Below are 19,774 nucleotides of genomic sequence, written 5' to 3'. Positions count from 1 at the left end.
TATGTGGCATAAAGCACCATGTTCAAGTAGGGATTACAGCGGGATGCGGGAGAGTGGACCGCGTAAAAGAGATGAGGATGGTGATGTTGATGAAGACGATCACCGCGGCGATGATTCCCCTCTCAATGGCACTCCGGTGCCACCAAGAGAGAGGATGAGAGGTTCTCCCCTTGTGCTTGCTCCTCCATGGCCTCCCCCCTAGATGGGGAAAGGTTCTCCCTCTGATCCTTGGCCTTCATGGGGATGATGGCCTCTCCGGGATACTCCTCCATGGCCACGGGTGATGATGCCCCCTCCGGCAGGGTGCCGGAGAGGGCCTAGATTGATTTCTCGTGGCTACAGAGGCTTCTGGCGGCGGAACTCCCGATCTAGGTTAATTTTCCGTGGTTTCTGTATTTATAGGAATTTTTGGCGTCGGTCTCACGTCAAGGAGGTGCCCGAGCTGTCCACGAGGCAGGCACACGCGCCCAGGGGGGTGGGTGCGCCCCCCACCCTCGTGGGCAGCCTGGGACTCTTCTGGCCCAACTCTGATGCTCCGTGGTCTTCTTTTGGTCCATAAAAAATCATCAAAAATTGGCACGTCAATTGGACTCTGTTTGGTATTCCTTTTATGCAAAACTCAAAAACAAGGAGAAAACAGAAACTGGCACTGGGCTCTAGGTTAATAAGTTAGTCCCAAAAATCATATAAAATAGCATATAAACGCATATAAAACATCTAAGATGGATAATATAATAGCATGAATACTTCATAAATTATAGATACGTTGGAGACGTATCAGCATCCCCAAGCTTAATTCCTGCTCGTCCTCGAGTAGGTAAATGATAAAAGAAATAATTTATGAAGTGTGAATGCTAGCAGGTGCATAAGTTTGATCAATGATAATTTCAATCACCTTTTCTAGCATCATTATATGTCATAACAGTAGCTCATCTCATAAAACTTTTCATGATCAAGTGACAAGCTATCCACATGTTATAGTATAGATCATAAACTTTCTTGAAACTAACAAACTATATTCTCAATCATCAAACAATTGAAATTCATCTCATTTTCAGGAAGGGTCTATGTCAGAGCTTTGATTTAGCAAACTCCACATACTCAACTATCATTTAGTCTTTCACAATTGCTAACACTCACGTGATATTTATGGGTCCAAAGTTTTAATCGGACACAGAGAAAGATAGGGGCTTATAGTTTTGCCTCCCAACCTTTTACCTCAAGGGTAATGTCAACAATAATAACTCATGAAAACCTACATCCAAGTGGATATATATATCTGGATCGCTCCAACACAATGTGCTTACCAAAGGATAAAATGTAAAAAGGAAAGGTGAAGATCACCATGACTCTTGCATAAGGTAGAAGAATAAAAGTAAAAGATAGGCCCTTCGCAGAGGGAAGCAGAGGTTGTCATACGCTTTTATGGTTGGATGCACAAAATCTTAATGCAAAAGAACGTCACTTTATATTGCCTCTTGTGATAGAGACCTTTATTATGCAGTCCGTCGCTTTTATTTCTTCCCTATCACAAGTTCGTATAAAGTTTATTTTCTTCGCACTAATAGATCATACATATTTAGAGAGCAATTTTTATTGCATGCACCGATGACAACTTACTTGAAGGATCTTACTCAATCCATAGGTAGGTATGATGGACTCTCATGGCAAAACTAGTTTAAGGGATATTCGGAAGCACAAGTAGTATCTCTACTTGGTGGAAAGAATTTGTCTAGCATGAGGGGGAAAGGCAAGCTCAACATGTTGGATGATCCAAGACAATATACTTTAATTCGGATATAAGAAAACATAACCCATTACGTTGTCTTCCTTGTCCAACATCAACCTTTTATCATGTCATATATTAATGAGTGCTCACAATTACAAAAGATGTCCAAGATAGTATATTTATATGTGAAATCCCTCTTCCTTCAATATTCTTTCATGAATTGTTCAAGTGACCAATTCTACGTTTGCTAACTTTCAATAAGTTTACTACCTATACTTATTATGTGTGAAGTCATTACTCCCCATGTTATAGGCATATGAAACATATATAAATTCAGATTTATGACATTCAATTCATTTAACCATTTACTCATAGGATATACGTGAAGCACATGAGTGAATGACAAACTACTCCAAAAGATATAAGTGAAGAACATTGAGTAGTCAAATAATTAACTAGCCATGGGAGGATTCTTTTTCATTCAATATTTCAGATCCAATGATTTTATTCAAACAACAAGTAAAATTGAAAACACGCTCCAAGCAAAACACATATCGTGTGACGAATAAAAATATAGCTCCGAGTAAGGTATACCGATAGTTTTGAAGACGAAAGAGGGGATGCCTTCCGGGGCATCCCCAAGATTAGGCGCTTAAGTCTTCCTTGAATATTACATTGGTGTGACTTGGGCATCCCCAAGCTTAGGGTCTTTCCACTCCTTATTCTCCTCATATCGATATCTCACCCAAAGCTTGAAAACTTCAATCACACAAACTTAACGAAACTTCGTGAGATAGGTTAGTATGATAAAGAGTAAACCATTCACTTTGGTACTGTAAAAGACAAGGTTCATAATTATTCCCACACAATGTCTACTGTACCATATCATTTCTAAAATTTATATTGAGGAATATAAGCCATGGAAACTAGAAAACAAGCAAACTATGCAATGAAAACAGAATCTGTCAGAAACAGAACAGTCTGTAATGATCTGAACAGAAACCATACTTCTGCTACTCCAACAATTATGAAATAAATTGGTGGACGTGAGGAATTTGTCTATTAATCTTCTTCAAAAAGAATCAACTAAAAATCACTCTTCTGTAAAAAATTATAGCTAATCTCGTGAGCGCAAAGTTTCTGTTTTTTACAGCAAGATCACATTGACTTTCTCCCAAGTCTTCCCAAAGGTCTTACTTGGCACTTTATTGAAACAAAAGCTATAAAACATGATTAATACAGTAGATTAATCATGTAAACACACAAAAACATTAAGGGTAAATATTGGGTTGTCTCCCAACAAGCGCTTTTCTTTAATGCCTTTTAGCTAGGCATGATGATTTCAATGATGCTCACATAATAGACAAGAATCGAAACACAAAGAGAGCATATTGAAGAATATGACTAGCACATTTAAATCTAACCCACTTCCTATGCCTAGGGATTTTGTGAGCACACAACTTATGGGAACAAGAATCAACTAGCATAGGAAGGCAAAACAAGTATAACTTCAAAACTTTAAGCACATAGAGAGGAAACTTGATATTATTGCAACTCCTACAAGCATGTATTCCTCCCTCATAATAATTTTCAGTAGCATCATGGATAGCAAATTTGTTCTCATACTCAATTGGAACCTCTTCCGAAATAGTGGAATCATTACTAGCTAAAGTTGACACTCTTCCAAATCCACTTTCATAAATATCACACTAAGATTCAACACCCTCCAAAATAGTGGGATCACTAATTCCTAAAGTTGACACTCTTCCAAACCCACTTTATATTATATTATTATTCATACTCCAAAAGATATAAGTGAAGTTCATGGAGCATTCTACAATTAATATAGACTAACCAATATCCAAGCTCAAAATGTATAAGTGAAGCACATGAAGCATTCTATAAAACCATAATCAAAAGATTTAAGTGAAGCACAGAGAGCAATTCTATAAGATCATACTTAAAATATTTAAGTGAAGCACATGAAGTATTCTATAAATCAATGAAGGGCTATCTCATGCTAGCATGGTTCTTAAAGGAAAAACAAAAACACAAAAGACACAAATCATGTGAACAAAGCAAAAACTGAGGTGTACCGATATTTGTTGAAGAAGAAAGATGGGATGCCAACCGGGGCATCCGCAAGCTTAGATGCTTGACTATCCTTTGAAGTATTTACTTGGGGTGCCTTGGAAGTCCCCAATCTTGAACTCTTGCCTCTCTTTATTCTTCTCCTATTGATAGCTCCTCGACCTTCGGACACTTCATCCACACAAAACTTTAACAAAAACTTGTGAGATCCGTTAGTGTAATAAAGCAAATCGCTACCTTTAGGTACTGTAATGAACTCATTATTTATTTATATTGGTGTTAAACCTACTGTATTCCAACTTCTCTATGGTTCATACCGCCCGATACTAGCCATAGATTCATCGAAATAAGCAAACAACACACGCAAAACTGAATCTGTTAAAAACAGAAGAGTCTGTAGTAATCTGGAAGTTTGGTAAACTTCTGTAACTTCTAAAATTATGAAATAAATTTGAAAATTTGAAATATTTGTACAGAAGTAATGTGCAAAAAGTTTCAGACCCATTTGACTTTCCAGTAAAAAATGTAAATTCATGCACTACAGCCAAAGTTTCTGTTTTTGTTCTGCACATAGTAAACAAGCAATCTAATCACCCTAAAACTAAAGCTTGGCACATTATTTTTATAATACAATGGATATATAGAAGGGGACAATTATTTACAGAGAAACTTCCACGAAAAATTCTACATTGTTTCCGTGAGCATGAACACAAGTGCTCAAGGTCGACCCTCACTTCTTCAATGCATAACTTTCCAATCACTTCTCTTTTTGAAAAACTTTTTAGGCATGAGAGGCAAGTAATAATTTTCTTTGTATCTTCATTCTTTTAAAAAAAATTGTATGTTTCACCCACAACTAAACAGAAACAAAAAGGAAAAACAAAATCTACTTAGTGAATGAAGCAAACAAGCACACACGAGAATATCAACCCCATGTTATTGCTCCCCGGCAACGGCGCCAGAAAAGAGCTTGATAATCCCCAAGTGCAGGGAATCATCGTAGCAATTTCCAAAGGTGGAAGTGATAAGTATGGAGTGTCGAACCCACAAGGAGCTAAAGGTAAGATCAATATTCTCTCAAGCCCTATCTGCCACTGATACGACTGTACGTACACCGAGCATTTGCTTCCAACTAGAAACGAGAAATAAAACTATGTTGTGGGTATGAAGAGGATAACTTTGTATGGTATCGGAGAGCTAAAACATAAAAGTAGGTGCTGTTATCATAAAGTTAGAATATATTACTAAATATTATAAATAGCGAGTGTGGAATAATGGTGGATCGGTGTGCGGAATTGTCCTAGGCAACCGTTAACAAGACCGGTGATCACTATTGCAGTTTCATATGAGGGAGAGGCATAAGCTAACATACTTTCTCTACTTGGATCATATGCACTTATGATTGGAACTCTAGCACGCATCCGCAACTACTAAAGATCATTAAGGTAAAACCCAACCATAGCATTAAAGCATCAAGTCCTCTTTATTCCCATACGCAATAACCCCCTTACTCGGGTTTGTGTTTCAGTCACTCACCAACCCACTATAAGCGAATCATGAACGTATTGCAACACCCTACAGCGGGAACCCCTCGCGCTTGCACGTCACGGAGGGCACCATAGGACATCATCAAAGTAAAACATACAACTCATACCAATCTAGATCATCAATCAACCCAAAGACAAAAGATATCTACTCAAAACATCATAGGATGGCAACACATCATTGGATCATAATATGTGGCATAAAGCACCATGTTCAAGTAGGGATTACAGCGGGATGCGGGAGAGTGGACCGCGTAAAAGAGATGAGGATGGTGATGATGATGGTAATGTTGATGAAGACGATCACCGCGTCGATGATTCCCCTCTCAATGGCACTCCGGTACCACCAAGAGAGGGGAGGAGAGGTTCTCCCCCTTGTGCTTCCTCCACCATGGCCTCCCCCCTAGATGGGGAAAGGTTCTCCCTCTGATTCTTGGCCTTCATGGTGATGATGGCCTCTCCGGGATACTCCTCCATGGCCACCGGTGATGATGGTCCACTCCGGCAGGGTGCCGGAGAGGGCCTAGATTGATTACTCGTGGCTACAGAGGCTTCTGGCGGCGGAACTCCCGATCTAGGTTAATTTTCCGTGGTTTTTGTATTTATAGGAATTTTTGGCGTCGGTCTCACGTCAAGGAGGTGCCCGAGCTGTCCATGAGGCAGGCCCACGCGCCCACGGGGTGGGCGCGCCCCCCACCCTCGTGGGCAGCCCGGGCTCTTCTGGCCCAACTCCGATGCTCCGTGGTCTTCTTTGGGTACATAAAAAATCATCAAAAATTGGCACGTCAATTGGACTCCGTTTGGTATTCCTTTTCTGCAAAACTCAAAAACAAGGAGAAAACAGAAACTGGCACTGGGCTCTAGGTTAATAGGTTAGTCCCAAAAATCATATAAAATAGCATATAAACGCATATCAAACATCTAAGATGGATAATATAATAGCATGAATACTTCATAAATTATAGATATGTTGGAGACGTATCAATGACACCAGTCACCAACATGGATGATTCAATTCATGGGACCTTTTGGTGAAGTTCACCTAAAATGAAGCAATGTCCCATGAGCTAGCAGCTTCTTCTTCACTTTTTTTTTAAGAAAAGGGCTCCATCCCCGGTTCCATTTCCATCAGAAAACGAAACCCACAGAGCTTCTTCTTCATTAGTTGCAATAAAATTGAGCAACACCAAAGTTGGTTGTGAAGCTCCTGGAATGTTCAACTATAATTTGGATATCATTTGTGCAGTTCAACTAAGATCAAGCGTGAAATGTATGTCTCTGTTTACACAAAAAAGGTGGAAAGGAGGGTGACAAACAAGTGATGAAACATACATCAAATGAAAAGAAGCATGTTACTTATCTGAATGGCAATCCTACAAGCACAGTAGCAATTTCTAAAGCAGCAGCATTGCTAGATATTAGTGTGGGCGGTAGGATTAACTATGAAAACCGTTAAATACGACATTACTTTAATGGTGCCATTGCTTCATTTTACCAGCAACATTACATTAACAGCTGCTACAGAGTCGGTATTTGGGCACGGGAGAGTAGGCGGACCAGGACAATTGCTTTGCTAACGAAAAGAAGCAACTTATCTTTATGGGAAATTTAGCAGGACATGAAAAAAAGTGCCATTGATTCATATTACTGTAGGCATTACATTGAAAACAACATTGGTTTAACGTGTCCTTACTTTTAGCACTGCAACTGCTACATTTTACCAGTGGCATTACATAAGAGTGGCTCGGGGCAACAAACATCAGAACAGGATATCTAGGTTGGTCCCATTTTTGTTCGGTATAGCCACCTTATAATGTGTGAGGCTAGCAAATCTAGTGCTGGACTTACTCTGTTGACTTGTCCCCCCAGTCCCCACTTTCTTTCCTTTTCAACCAATAGATCGGGTTTATATCGAGTTTGTACTGCGTTTCCCTTTATTTCCCTATTAGACCTAGAGACCAGTTGGATAGCCTGTCTCTGCTACTTTTCGCCCCCATTATTTCCTCTTTCGACCAAGTCCTAGATTCTGGTAACAAATCTTCCCCCACCCCCACCCCACCCCCTTTCTTCCTTGTTTGAACCAAGTAGTACTAGATTCGAGTGCATGAACTAGTTTTACCTCTTAACAGTAAAAATTTAGGTGGCTTTCGAACAGCCGATCGATCCTATCTACGAGGGGGGCTGAGAAATAGTAAAAGATACAAATGCAGCGACGTCAGGAGCTCGGGAAGTAGAGCAAGGCCGGTTTCGAAGGAAGTTATACCTGAGGGTCGCCGGGATGTCGCTAGGTGGGCGGCGGGAGGCCGAATCTGCCCACACTACGGCAGCGAGGAAGAAGGGGTCGGAGGCCCTCCCTAGCCAGCGGTGCTTGGGAGAGAACGGCAAGGCACGCTGATCGGGACACGCCGGCAGTGGGTAAGAGCCGTCGCTGAGGACGACCGCGTGAACGTTGCACCTTCTCACCTTCCCCGGCGGAGAGGATCCGGCTGTCACTCTGACCAGTGGTGAGCAGAGAGAGAGAGGTGGCCCCCGCTGTCGTGTTTAGATGTGGAGAGGACGAGACAATGTGAATAGAGCAACACTAGCAAGCAAGCGCGGAGGCTCCTGCCTATATAGTGGAGTACTACTAGTTTTCTTTTGTCTACCGGAGTCGGCTTGACCTCGTCAATGACTATCGAGAAGTCTTCATGCACGTGCCCCAGAGGCCCGGTTGTCGTCATTTTGATCTGAAGCACCGGATTATAACATATAACACAAAAAATGCCACATGACAAGAAACCATAACCTCACTGCCCAAAGGAGACAACATGAATCCTGACGGACAAACTAGATGAGGATCAAAACTCAAATTAAAGATAAACTCATAGAAAAGGGGTCCATCAATAGATGCCCCAATTAACATAGCCAGCTTGACCTAGATGGCACCCGAGTAGTCTTCGTGCATGTGCCCCCCATGACTAGCGCCTTGGAGGAACTCAGTTGTCGCTGCTTAACCCTCGCAGTGATCCGAAGCAAATGACACCTAATTTGGCGAGATGACAAGAAACCTTTTTTTAGATTTCTCACCAGAACTACAGCCCTGTACAACACAGCCTGAATGATATGTAGACGATAGCCAATCCAGGCGTGTCTGCTGGAGTCTGGTCACATGCATGGACGAACTGATCTTCCGTGTCATGCAGGGATCGTCCAGGCACCAACGTCTGTACAACACTTCTCTAGTACTATCGCTCGTCTCTCTCTTCTATTAACTCACCCGACTTGCGGGGCCAGGGAGTGTGCCTATGGTCGGTTCTCAATTGCGGTCCCACATGTGTGTGTGCAAACGCAATATGACGCGTGTTCCATTCAGAGAGCAGCGTGCCAGACCGACCGACCGTCTGGGGTGCGACACGAACGCGACGGGCGTGCTGTATACTCCGTACATGTGTACCATCGTTTTCTTGAGGCTTTGCTCCATGGCGCAATCCATGGATACAAAATTAGTATACTATACTATTTAAAAGTCGAGGGTGGGGCTTTTCCCATGCGGTAGGCGGGGCAGTTCCGCCTAGTCGGTTCGACAGAGACGCGAGAAGATGAGGGAGTAGGCTGCTGCAAACGTAGGGCTGTGTGATTTGACAGCGAGTTACTGCTGGATAGGTGGGGCCCCACGATTTGACTTGCCATTATCATTTTAACCGCGGCGCTACAACCGGCGTGAGTCTCCTGATTCCTGACCACCTCCATACAGCTGTGTCTCCCGATGCTCCACCATGTAGAGGCTGGCTCTTGCATGAGAGCCCACTCCTCCACTTTTTCCTTGCCTCTTTCCCCCACATATGCAAAAATGCCATGTAAAGCGGGCTTATAGCCCACTATTGTACTTGATCCTACAGGTGCTAAGCCTGCCACATAGGCATAAAGTCTGATGTGGCAAGTTAATTTAGAAGAGAGAGACTAATCCTAACCCGTCTCGTCGTACAGGTGCTAAGCCTGCCACATAGGCATAAAGTCTGATGTGGCTCCTAGTCGTCCTGTCCTTTCACATTACGGCAGTTCCACTAATCCTAACCCTCCTCCCAAATCCATGGCGTCCCAAATCTTCATGATCAGCGGTGAGTACAAGGTTAGAACCATCACCAGCGATGAGTTCGACGTCATCTACACCCGTTCTTCCGCGATGGTGAAAGGATGCCTTGATCGCTTCAGACGCATGTTCGAAAACTCAAATGATGAGTGGGTCGCTGGGCTAGATGTTGAGTACACCACAGTCCTGGGAAAAGAGAAGAATCCAAAGGAGGAAGAGAAGAAGAAGCCCGCCGTGATCCAGGTTTGCGTGCATGACTTATGCTTGGTCTACCACATATGCCATGCCGACATTGAGTGCGAGGAATTTAAGAACTTCCTCAAGGGCCGCCGAGTCAAATTTGTTACTGTAGACTTTACGAACGACATGAGAGTCCTAGATCGGATAGGCCTCATTGTAGGCAAACCCTTCGACCTCCAGAATAATGGGCTGGTGTCCTCCCGTGATAAGCCTTCAATGTTAACCCTGGTAGGAGCGATGGTTCATCCTTCGTACGGTAAACTGAAGAAACCTCCGCACACGTTTCATCGTGCATGGCAGTGGAATGTACTAGATATAGACCAGATCCACTACGCCGCAATGGATGGCTACCTTTGTTTCAATATCTACAAGGGTTGGATGAAGACCAAGAGCCAAGTGTCCGGTTCAAGCAAAGAAGTATCAGCCAAGAGGAAGAGGGACAAGGACGAAGTCGAGGACGTGGACGAGGACTCCGAGTAAGGTGGCAGTGTCGTTGCTCATGGTTGTTCTAATGCAGTGTCTACCGGATTAGTTGCTTAGTTTAATTCCAGGTGTGCTTAGTTTTATTTGAGGGGTGTGTTGTGCTAAGCCCCTAGCAGAACTATGTTATGTTTCTTCTCGTTACTTTAACTCTTCAGTACGTAAATACTTGTATTTCTTACAGTTCATCTTTTAGCTGGTATAGTACTACGACTACCACTCGTTTCTTCACATTATATACGTACAATATATATGGCCAACATCATATAGCCAGCAGTTTAGTTGTCAAAGAATATCAGGGGGCTTAGTTTTGTCAAAGAATTTCAGGGTGCTTAGTTTTATTTGAGGGGTGTGTTGTACTGGACACCATTATTGTGACTCGAATCTCTTTTTCCATGTTATAATGACATAAATACCGATGGACCAACATGCCAGCTCTCCCTCTATCTCACTACAGTAAAGTAAAGTGTGGGGCCTACTTGATCCCAGCAGCGTTCTTATTTTCCTGTAAAATTGTTCGCTTGGTTACTCCTGACAAGCGGGGCCACACTTATCATTGTGAGAATCAGCTTATTTTTGTCATGTAACATGGTCAACGGATTTGACGTGAAAATCAAATTGTCTAATGGCATTTTTGAGCAAATATCTAACTTAACGATGGCATTTTTGAGATATCTAATTGCATTTTTGAGCAGGCATCTCACGGATCGATGGCATTTTTGAGTAGTTGTAACTTCTAATGGCAAAACTAAGTAGTGATACACAACTAGTGGCATAAATAATAAGAACCCAAGAATTAAATAGGTATGCTAATTTCTTTAATAGAATTTAGCACCCCATTTAAGCACGTACTAGCTTTTTTAACAATACTATATGCATAATTTGGCGACGAGCTCTCTCTATATGTACCACCTTTTTTCTTTGATTTCATTTTGTTAGTTTTGCTCCATGGCGCAATCCATCGATCCTACTACTGTACAGAAGTATACATTTTTTAAAAGGCTAGAGGGCGGGGCAGTCTAGCTAGGCCAGTTTCAAGAGAGGCGAGGGCCTTAGTGATTTTACGGCTCATTACTGCTGGAAGGTGGGGCCTTGTGATTTGACTGCTCATATAAATGTGCCGATGACCTAAGGAGGAGCAAAGAACCGTGCGGTATACTCAAATTTTCCACTAGAGTCGGAGGAGAACGAAACACGGCAGCCCAGTGCCATATCTCTACTCTCTACTCTTATTATATATTACTAGCAAGAGGCCCATGCGTTGCATGGAACATCAAGATGCATTTATACGAGCTGTTTATCTCATGGGAGATGAAGATGAACGAGGGAAGTCCTTATCTACAAATGTGGAGAGGGGTGCGGGTATCTTTTTGCAGAATTTTCATAGTTTGCTTTCTATCCGTCAGATATAGATCGAACGGTCTATATTGCAGGATGGCAGGCACACCATCATCACCAACTCGGTTTTTTATAAGAGTAGAGATTATAAAAAAACCCGAGTTGGTGATGATGGTGTGCCTACCATCTTGTAATATAGACCGTCTGATCTATATCTGACGGATAGAAAGCAAACTATGACAATTTTGCAAAAGATGCCCGCACCTCACTCCACATTTATAGATAAGGCCTTGCCTCGTTCATCCTTATCGCCCACAACCTCATTGCTGAGCAATTAAAAAAAATCTCTGGAACAATCTAGCATGGTGGCCGCTGCCGCCTGCTGGCGCCGTCCATCCCCATGCCTCCGCCCAGTCCGACCACCAGTCACCACCACGCCCCACTCCTCCTCACCTTATCTCTCATCTTTCTCGAGATATCATTTTTTCGATGAAATTCTCGAGATACCATTTTTCTGATAAAATTCTTGATATATCTGTTGGATCACGGGTTCCGGCAAAACCCTCAAGGTTCGAACACTTGGGTGCGCGCGATGATTTCCTCCCTACCGATCCACGCCCTAGCTCGCTAAGATCTCACGGACGAACTCGACGAACTCACAGCACAAAGGACACGAGGTTTTATACTGGTTTGGGCCATCGTTGTGGTGTAATACCCTACTCCAGTGTGGTGGTGGTGGATTGCCTCTTGGGCTGATGGTGAACAGTACAAAGGGAAGAACAGCCTCCTGAGGTCGAGGTGTTCTTGTGCATGGTGAACTTGTGCGGGTGAGATGCCTCTCTATGAGTTGGTCCCCTCTACGGTAGTGGCTAGCTCTACTTATATAGGCCCTGGTCCTCTCCCCAAATATTGAGCGGCAAGGGAGCCAACAACGGCCAATTTGAAAGGGGACAGCTAGTACAGCTTATCCTGACAAAAGCGGTCTTTGCCTTCAAAAGGCTCTGGTGCTGACGCCGTCTTGGGCTCCATGGTGACCTCCGTCCTGCTGGTCTTGGTCTCGTTGCACTGATATGGAAACCTTTGCTTGATGCCTCGGTACTCCGCGCCTGCGCTTGCCTCCTTAGCACCAAAGAGGAAACAAGGACGCTGCCCGCTCTGGCGCCCGCCTGGCGCCTGCCTGATCTTGATCGTCATGGGTCACGTCACGAGAGCCTCGCGAGGTTTACCCTGCCTTGATTTCTCCGCTCCTCGCGAGGCAGCCTGGTGAGGCCGCTCTTGAGGAGGTCTTGTGTCGTCCGCCCCGCGAGGCTTGGCCCCTCGCGAGGGTCTTGAATGTCTCGTTGATGAATATGGGCCATACATGCCTGCTAGCATAGCCATGCCGTGGGTCGCAGGCAAGCAAGTCTGGGGACCCCCGTTCCCATAACGCCGACAGTAGCCCCCGGGCCCAAGGCGCGCTCGGGCTTGGCTTCGAGGCGAAGCCAAAGGCCAAGCGCGGAGCGCCGCGGGCCCCAAAAGCCTGCGGCCTTGGTCGACTCGTGGCGGTTGCTTGGACGTGGTCGTCTCCGCTTCCCCACGCTGCCTTGGAATCCGCCTGGCCATGCGGCCCCCACAACCTACATAGTTATTCCTCCATCGCCCACGCCTTGCTTCCCCAATCTCTCTGCTTTCTCGAGACTCTGCTCCTCCTCTCCAATCTGACCTGCACCCTGCCCGCTTCGCCACCATGGCGCCGAAACAAGCAGACAAGGGGAAGAAGCCCCTGTCTTCGCCAAGTGCGCCTCCGGCCGTCGAGCCTGCGGTCGGCCAATCCTTGGTGCTCTACGACGAGGCCATGGACAAGGTGCGTCCAATGCTCGCTTCCAGCTTCAACGAGTGGGGGAAGACGGTGGCTTGGCCTGTGTCTCGCGCTCGCATTGCCCGGGCAGCCACCGAGGTCCCAATCTTCATCGATGCCCTTTGGGCTAGCCTGATTCCTCCTTTCTCTGCCTTCTTCAATGCGGTGCTTGAGCATTATCAGATCCACATGCTGCATCTCGACCCTCAATTTGTGACTCTCCTTGTCGTCTTTGCCTTTGTGTGTGAATCCATGGTGGGCATCGCTCCTTCTGTGGCCCTCCTCTGCCATTTCTTCTCATTGCATCTGATTGACCCTCGGCAAAGCTCGGGGTGCGTGAGCTTCCAGGCCGTGGCCGCGACGGCGGGCGCGGGGATCGACTTTGAGCTTCCTCCATCCACGAGTGAGTTTCAGACACGGTGGGTGTTTGTCGACGTCGGTGTGCTCAGCCCCCTGGTCCACGCCCCGTCAGCACCTGCCGTTTCCCACTCCGGCTGGGGCCACAAGAGGCTCACGAGCCCCCATCTTGTCCCCGTATGGCTCAGGCTGAGGAGGCTGAAGGAACGCAGCATGACCGCGCCTATGGTGGTGAAGGAGTTCATCAAGTGCCGGGTGGCTCCGCTTCAGCGCCATTCTCGCCCGATGTGGACCTTGCTCAGCAGTCAGGAGTACGAGCTCCCCCATGGGACGTGGCAAATGGTGCTCGAGGTCCTGACAGGTGTCCCTTCGCCGGACGACTTGCCTGGGAAGAACTCTCTGCTGTACCGCTACAAGAACAAGGCTGAATTTGCAGGGAGCATGCCTCCCTTTGACGAGTGGGGACTGCGTCCGGACGGCCTGGTGGGGTCCCGCGAGAACCTCGTCAGCGTGGTTCCCTTCCTCGTCGCCGGGGCCGAGCTCGTCCCGAATGTGAGTGCAGGGGGACGAGCATCGCGAGAGGCTGGCGGCAAGAGTGCTGATGTGCGGACGCCGCCTGGGGCTCCTGGGCGTCGTCCTCAGGAACCCATGATTCTGGGAAGTTGGTCGCTGAGACGATGTAGCACGCGGCTCCCGAGGCTGAAACTCCGGAGGCCTCGGGAGGTCGCGGGGAGACGGCGCCCGACTGTTCTCTGCAGCCACACACCCCTGAAATTGTTCTCTCGAGCACTTCTCCGGCTACACCCCGTACTGGCCGCCACGTTCAGCGCTTCGGTCAGCTTTGTGTGGACTTCGAGGAACTCCGCAAGAGGAAAGGATCTCCGAGCGGCAGCGGTATCTTCGGGCCGTTGAAGTGACGAAAGTACATCGCCGTCAACGAGTAAGTACTGCACCTTGTGATTTCTTGATTGCTGCTTTCCTCCCTGACGCTGGCTCTTCAGGACCCCTTCCGCCAGGGCCGTTGAGTCCGCTGATAAGCAATCCCCGCCTTCTTTGGCACCCCCGTCGGCCTTGAGCATCTCAAGCCTGGATGCCGCGCCTGGAGCTGGGCCGGTCGAGGGGGTGCGCTCGCCTTCATGGCGCTTTGAATCTGCGGCTTCGTCGCCCTTCCTCCACGGCCAGGCTTGGAGCTTGGCGGCGTTCCCCGGACTCCTCCTCTGGTCATGGAAAACAGCTGGTTGGCTTCGGTCTTCAGCTCCTCCTCGAGCAGCGGGCCCCGACTGGCCGGGGCCGCTCGTGAGGTCGGGCTGGCACCTGGAGCGGCACCAGCCCCCAGCCCCCTGCTGAGAGGGGTTGCGCTGCTTCACGTCCTGCCTGCAGCCCCCGTGACGGAGGACGAGGTGGCCCGTGCGTTGGAGTTCGAGCGCGGGCGGAGCGTCGTTCGCCATGAGCTCTTCCAGGAGGCGATGGGCGTGATGAGCCGACTTGGTGAAGAACTCGCAGGTGTCGACTCGTGCCTTGAGGCTGAAGGTCTTCGGCTGGTGGAGGAACGGTGTAAGCTGAGGGTAGCCATCAACCTTGGCCGCTACCAGCGTGATCTTGACAATGTGAAGGCCGAGGCGTCCCTCAAGGTTCCCCGTGAGGCTTTCTCCCGAGGCTTGGAGGAGGCTCGCGAGGCTGACCGCCATCACGAGGCTGCGGAGAAGCGCGCGTGGGAGCTCCAGGCCTGGAGTGTGTCCCTCAAGCGTCAAGTGGAGGCGCACAGAGCCGCCCTTGCGTCGCTGAGGGGGGCGCTGCCGAGGAAGAGGAGGTCTGGAAGTGCGAGGAGGCATTGGCTCTGGAAGCCGTGGAGCGTAGCCTCGAGCTTGAGCAACTGGAGACGAGGGAGCGTCAAGTTGCCAAAGTGGAAGATGCCGTCGGGGCTCGCGAGGCCAAGGTCCAGGAGGAAGTCGACCGCCGGGTGGCCAAGGTTCGTGCGGATCTTGAAGGTTGGCACGACCTGAAGCTGAAGCTTGCTGGAACTGAGGTAGCGGGCAGGACCGCCGCTCTTAGGCCCAGGTTAGATTAGGCGGAGAGGCGTGAGGAGGCCACGGCTGCCGCCCTGGTCATGGCGCAGGCAGACTTGGCCTCCGCCCGCGCCGAGCTGCTTTCTCTTTGGAAACGGGTTGATGACGCCGAGGCCGTCGCGCGGCAAAACAGGGAGGAAGTGCTTCAACGGCGGAAGCTGGAGCGCGAGCACACCCCCATGCTTCAGGACCTCCGGAACAGGGCTAATACCGCCCTGGGCTACATCTGTGACGAGAATGCACCGCACCCCCACTCGAATGACTACGCCAGTCACCTGACCTTCTTCACCAACATGGTGACGCGCCTGGAAGCCCGGTCTGATAGGGCTCGCCAGCTTGTGGAAGAGAGAAGCCGGGGCCTGCTCGGGCGCGCGTTCTCTCGTGTCTTCAGCCATCTTCGGAACTCCTTCCCCGACTTCGACTTCGACGCTGCCATTGCCCCTATACCGCAGGCCATTCGCGGTGACCTGGCGCGGTGGGTGGAGGACAACGTGGACGCGCCGGTCAGGGCATTAACTTCGAAGACGAAGCGGTGGTAGTCGCGGCAGACGAAGGTGACGTGGTCAACGACGGCGATGGGGGCGTCGCCGAAGGCGGCGACGATGCTGGCGAAGACGACGACGTCGCGAGTGACGCGTCCGAAGGCGATGCGGCGAGCGACATATCTGGCTGATCCCATGTTCCCCTACTGTTTTATCCTGTATGCAAAAACTCGGGCGTGGCCCCTAAAGATCGTGAGAGCATTTTGAGAGGGCGAGCCCCTCGTGTAAACAAACCGCTGCCTTCATTCTCTTATGTCAAACTGAGTGTGCTCCTTCGCGAAACCGTAAATCTGGCGGCAAGTTCCCATCGTGGCTTACCTTAGTCGGGGCGGGTCACGAACCGAATCGTGAGGTCATGAGCTTTCGGGACTCCTGGAGAGCCCGTCAGTCCACCCGAGGGGGCCTCGTGAGAGGCGAGCACCATCTGTGGCGTTTGCGTGCGCGCGCGGCACACGTGTGCCTCGCCCAATCTAGCTCGCGAGGGGCTCGTGAGTGGAAGGCGTGGTGCGTGAGTCCAAAACAAGGCGAGAACTAGTTAACGAGAAATCGCTCCGAACGGAAAAGGCACCCCCAGCGCGCATCAATGAAAACTCAACTTCAACTTAAATCCAAATCCAAAGGGCAAGGCTACAGAAAAGGGATTCAAAGCAAATGGCCACGTCCGGCACCTAGTCTAGTCTTCTTGTCTTCAAGTCTTCTCACCAGCGCGGAGCTAAGTGCTGCCACTAGGCGTGGGAGGGAGCCCCCGAGGCCCGAGGGCGGCTCTCTGGAGACTCCAGGGCGTGTACAGCCCCACTCATTATTACGTGAGAGTGTCACGGGCGGCGATCTTCACAGGCACTGGGCCTTCTTCACAGGTACCGGCCTTGCTTCATATCGCCAGACGAGGGCCCCGCCTTGCGCCGCCCTAGACCACCTTTGAGCCGACCGGCAACCAGGACAGCACAAAGGGGGGAAAGGGGAGGCCAGCGGCGCCCTCGGCGACCATGGGTCCTCTGCCGGGGGAAGGCTCACCAGCACCTCCCCGGCAGAGGGCCTACCTCCGGGTGACGCCTGGCTTTGCATGTCGTGGGGAGGGGCCTTGCTCCTGGCTCCCTCCATGCAGCCCCTAGCGTGCTTCCCCTGGCAGAAGGGGGGCCGCTGTGCCCGGGTCATCGGCCGACGTTGTGACCTGATTCACTTGCAGCCCACAGTTAGCGTAAGCCTGCTCTTGAGAGATTAGTGGTACCCTGTAGTTGTTGTTGCAGGCGCGGTCGTCATGGTTCCCCGTCGGCTCCCGGAAGGCCTCAGCTTCTAGCGCCTCTTCTTCCCAGCCTTCTCCAAGGAATGAGCCAGGGTCGTCTACCGGCATGTACTCTTGGTCCATCATGCGGGGCACATAGGCTTTCGGGGCTGTTACCCCGAACACCTCGACGTAGTGCCCCACACTGCACGTTGCCCGGCCCAGCGCGACATCCTGAGGATGGTAGCGCGACATCTCACTGGGACCATGGGAGGCGACGCTTGTGCCCATGCTTGTCGCAGGCGGCACGGGGGGCGGCGGGGCCCTCGGCGCCGGCGGCTGTGCTGGTGTCGACGAAGCCCCCAGGCACACCTGAGGGCGCGTGGTTGCGGCGAGGCCCACCATGAGATCCCGTAGTGGCCTGAGAAGGAAACAGATAGCAGAAGGGCGGCGCTCCCGAGGCCGCCGCATCCAGCAGCTCAGCGATGCGTTCCAGCAGTGCATCCCGGCCGCTCTCCATCAGTCGGCACCGCATCAACTACCGCGCCACCGTGAGCGTGGCCCGCATGTTCGCCTGCTCCCGCCGTGTGTGTGGCGCCGTTGCTGCGGCGTGGCTTGCGGCCCTTGAAGTGACTCGCGCTTGTCGTGGAGTGAGGGTGGACGGCGCCCCGCCATGCCGCCTGCGCCCTGCGGCGTTAGGCGGCGCTCGGGCCTCCTGGAGCGCGGGGTTGTGGTCTTCATGGGCAGGTGGCGCCGCCCGGGCTGGCCAGGCTGCCCAGCGGTCGGAGTCGGCCCTCGGGTCACCGGACATCCGGGCCGCGGAGCGTTGGCGGGTCGATTGGCGTGGAAGAGGCTCCGGCGCACCCCTACCTGGCGCACCAAATGTCGGATCACGGGTTCCGGCAAAACCCTCAAGTTCAAACACTGGGGTGCGCGCGAAGATTTCCTCCCTACCGATGCACGCCCTAGCTTGCTAAGATCTCGCGGACGAACTCGACGAACTCACAGCACAAAGGACACGAGGTTTTATACTGGTTCGGGCCACCGTTGTGGTGTAATACCCTACTCCAGTGTGGTGGTGGTGGATTGCCTCTTGGGCTGATGGTGAACAGTACAAAGGGAAGAACAGCCTCCTGAGGTCGAGGTGTTCTTATGCTTGGTGAACTTGTGCGGGTGAGATGCCTCTCTATGAGTTGGTCCCCTCTACGGTAGTGGCTAGCTCTACTTATATAGGACCTGGTCCTCTCCCCAAATATTGAGCGGGAAGGGAGCCAACAATGGCCAATTTGAAAGGGGACAGCTAGTACAGCTTATCCTGTCAAAAGTGGTCTTCGCTTGCAAAAGGCTCTGGTGGTGACGCCGTCTTGGGCTCCATGGTGACCTCCGTCCTGCCGTCCTCCTGGTCTTCGTCTTGTTGCACTGATATGGAAACCTTTGCTTGATGCCTTGATACTCTGCGCCTGCACTTGCCTCCTTAGCACCAAAGAGGAAACAAGGACGCTGCACGCGCTAGCGCCCGCCTGGCGCCCGCCTGATCTTGATCGTCATGGCTCACGTCACGAGAGCCTCGCGAGGTTTACCGTGCCTTGATTTCTCTGCTCCTCGCGAGGCAGTCTGGTGAGGCCGCTCCTGAGGAGGTCTTGCACCGTCCGCCCCGCGAGGCTTGGCCCCTCGCAAGGGTCTTGAATGTCTCGTTGATGAAGATGGGTCGTACAGGCCTGCTAGCATAGCCATGTCCTGGGCCGCAGGCAGGCAAGTCTGGGGACCCCCGTTCCCAGAACGCCGACAATATCATTAGTTTTTACACATGGGATTACTCCTGCATAGGTCAATCACAACAGGTGTTTTGTAAAAAACATGCATCTTGATGTTCCGTGCAATGCACGGGCATCTTGCTAGTAGCGATAAAAAATGATCTAATTTGCTAGTCATCTCATTTGTAGCATTTTTCTATTCATCCCTCGCAGAGAACGTGACATGTGCGGCGAAACACCCGAAGCAAAAGAAGAAACACAGGAGCAAAAGAAGAAGGAAGATTATCACCCCCAAAAAAGAAGGAAGACGCACACACAAGTCTAGGGCGCTCCTCTCACTACATGAAGGGTTGCTGGCCGCGGAGTCGTAAGTGCTTCTTCATCACCTCCACGACCGCCATCTCCTTGCGCGTCTCCTCCGCCATCTTCTTCATTCTGTCCATGACGCGAGATTTCTCGATGCGAGCCTTCATCATCTGTTCCGCGGCTGCATTACGTACCTTGA

This window comes from Aegilops tauschii, chromosome 6 (genome assembly GCF_002575655.3).
Source record: "Aegilops tauschii subsp. strangulata cultivar AL8/78 chromosome 6, Aet v6.0, whole genome shotgun sequence".
NCBI lineage: Eukaryota > Viridiplantae > Streptophyta > Magnoliopsida > Poales > Poaceae > Aegilops > Aegilops tauschii.
Note: the sequence above shows the minus strand (reverse complement) of the source record.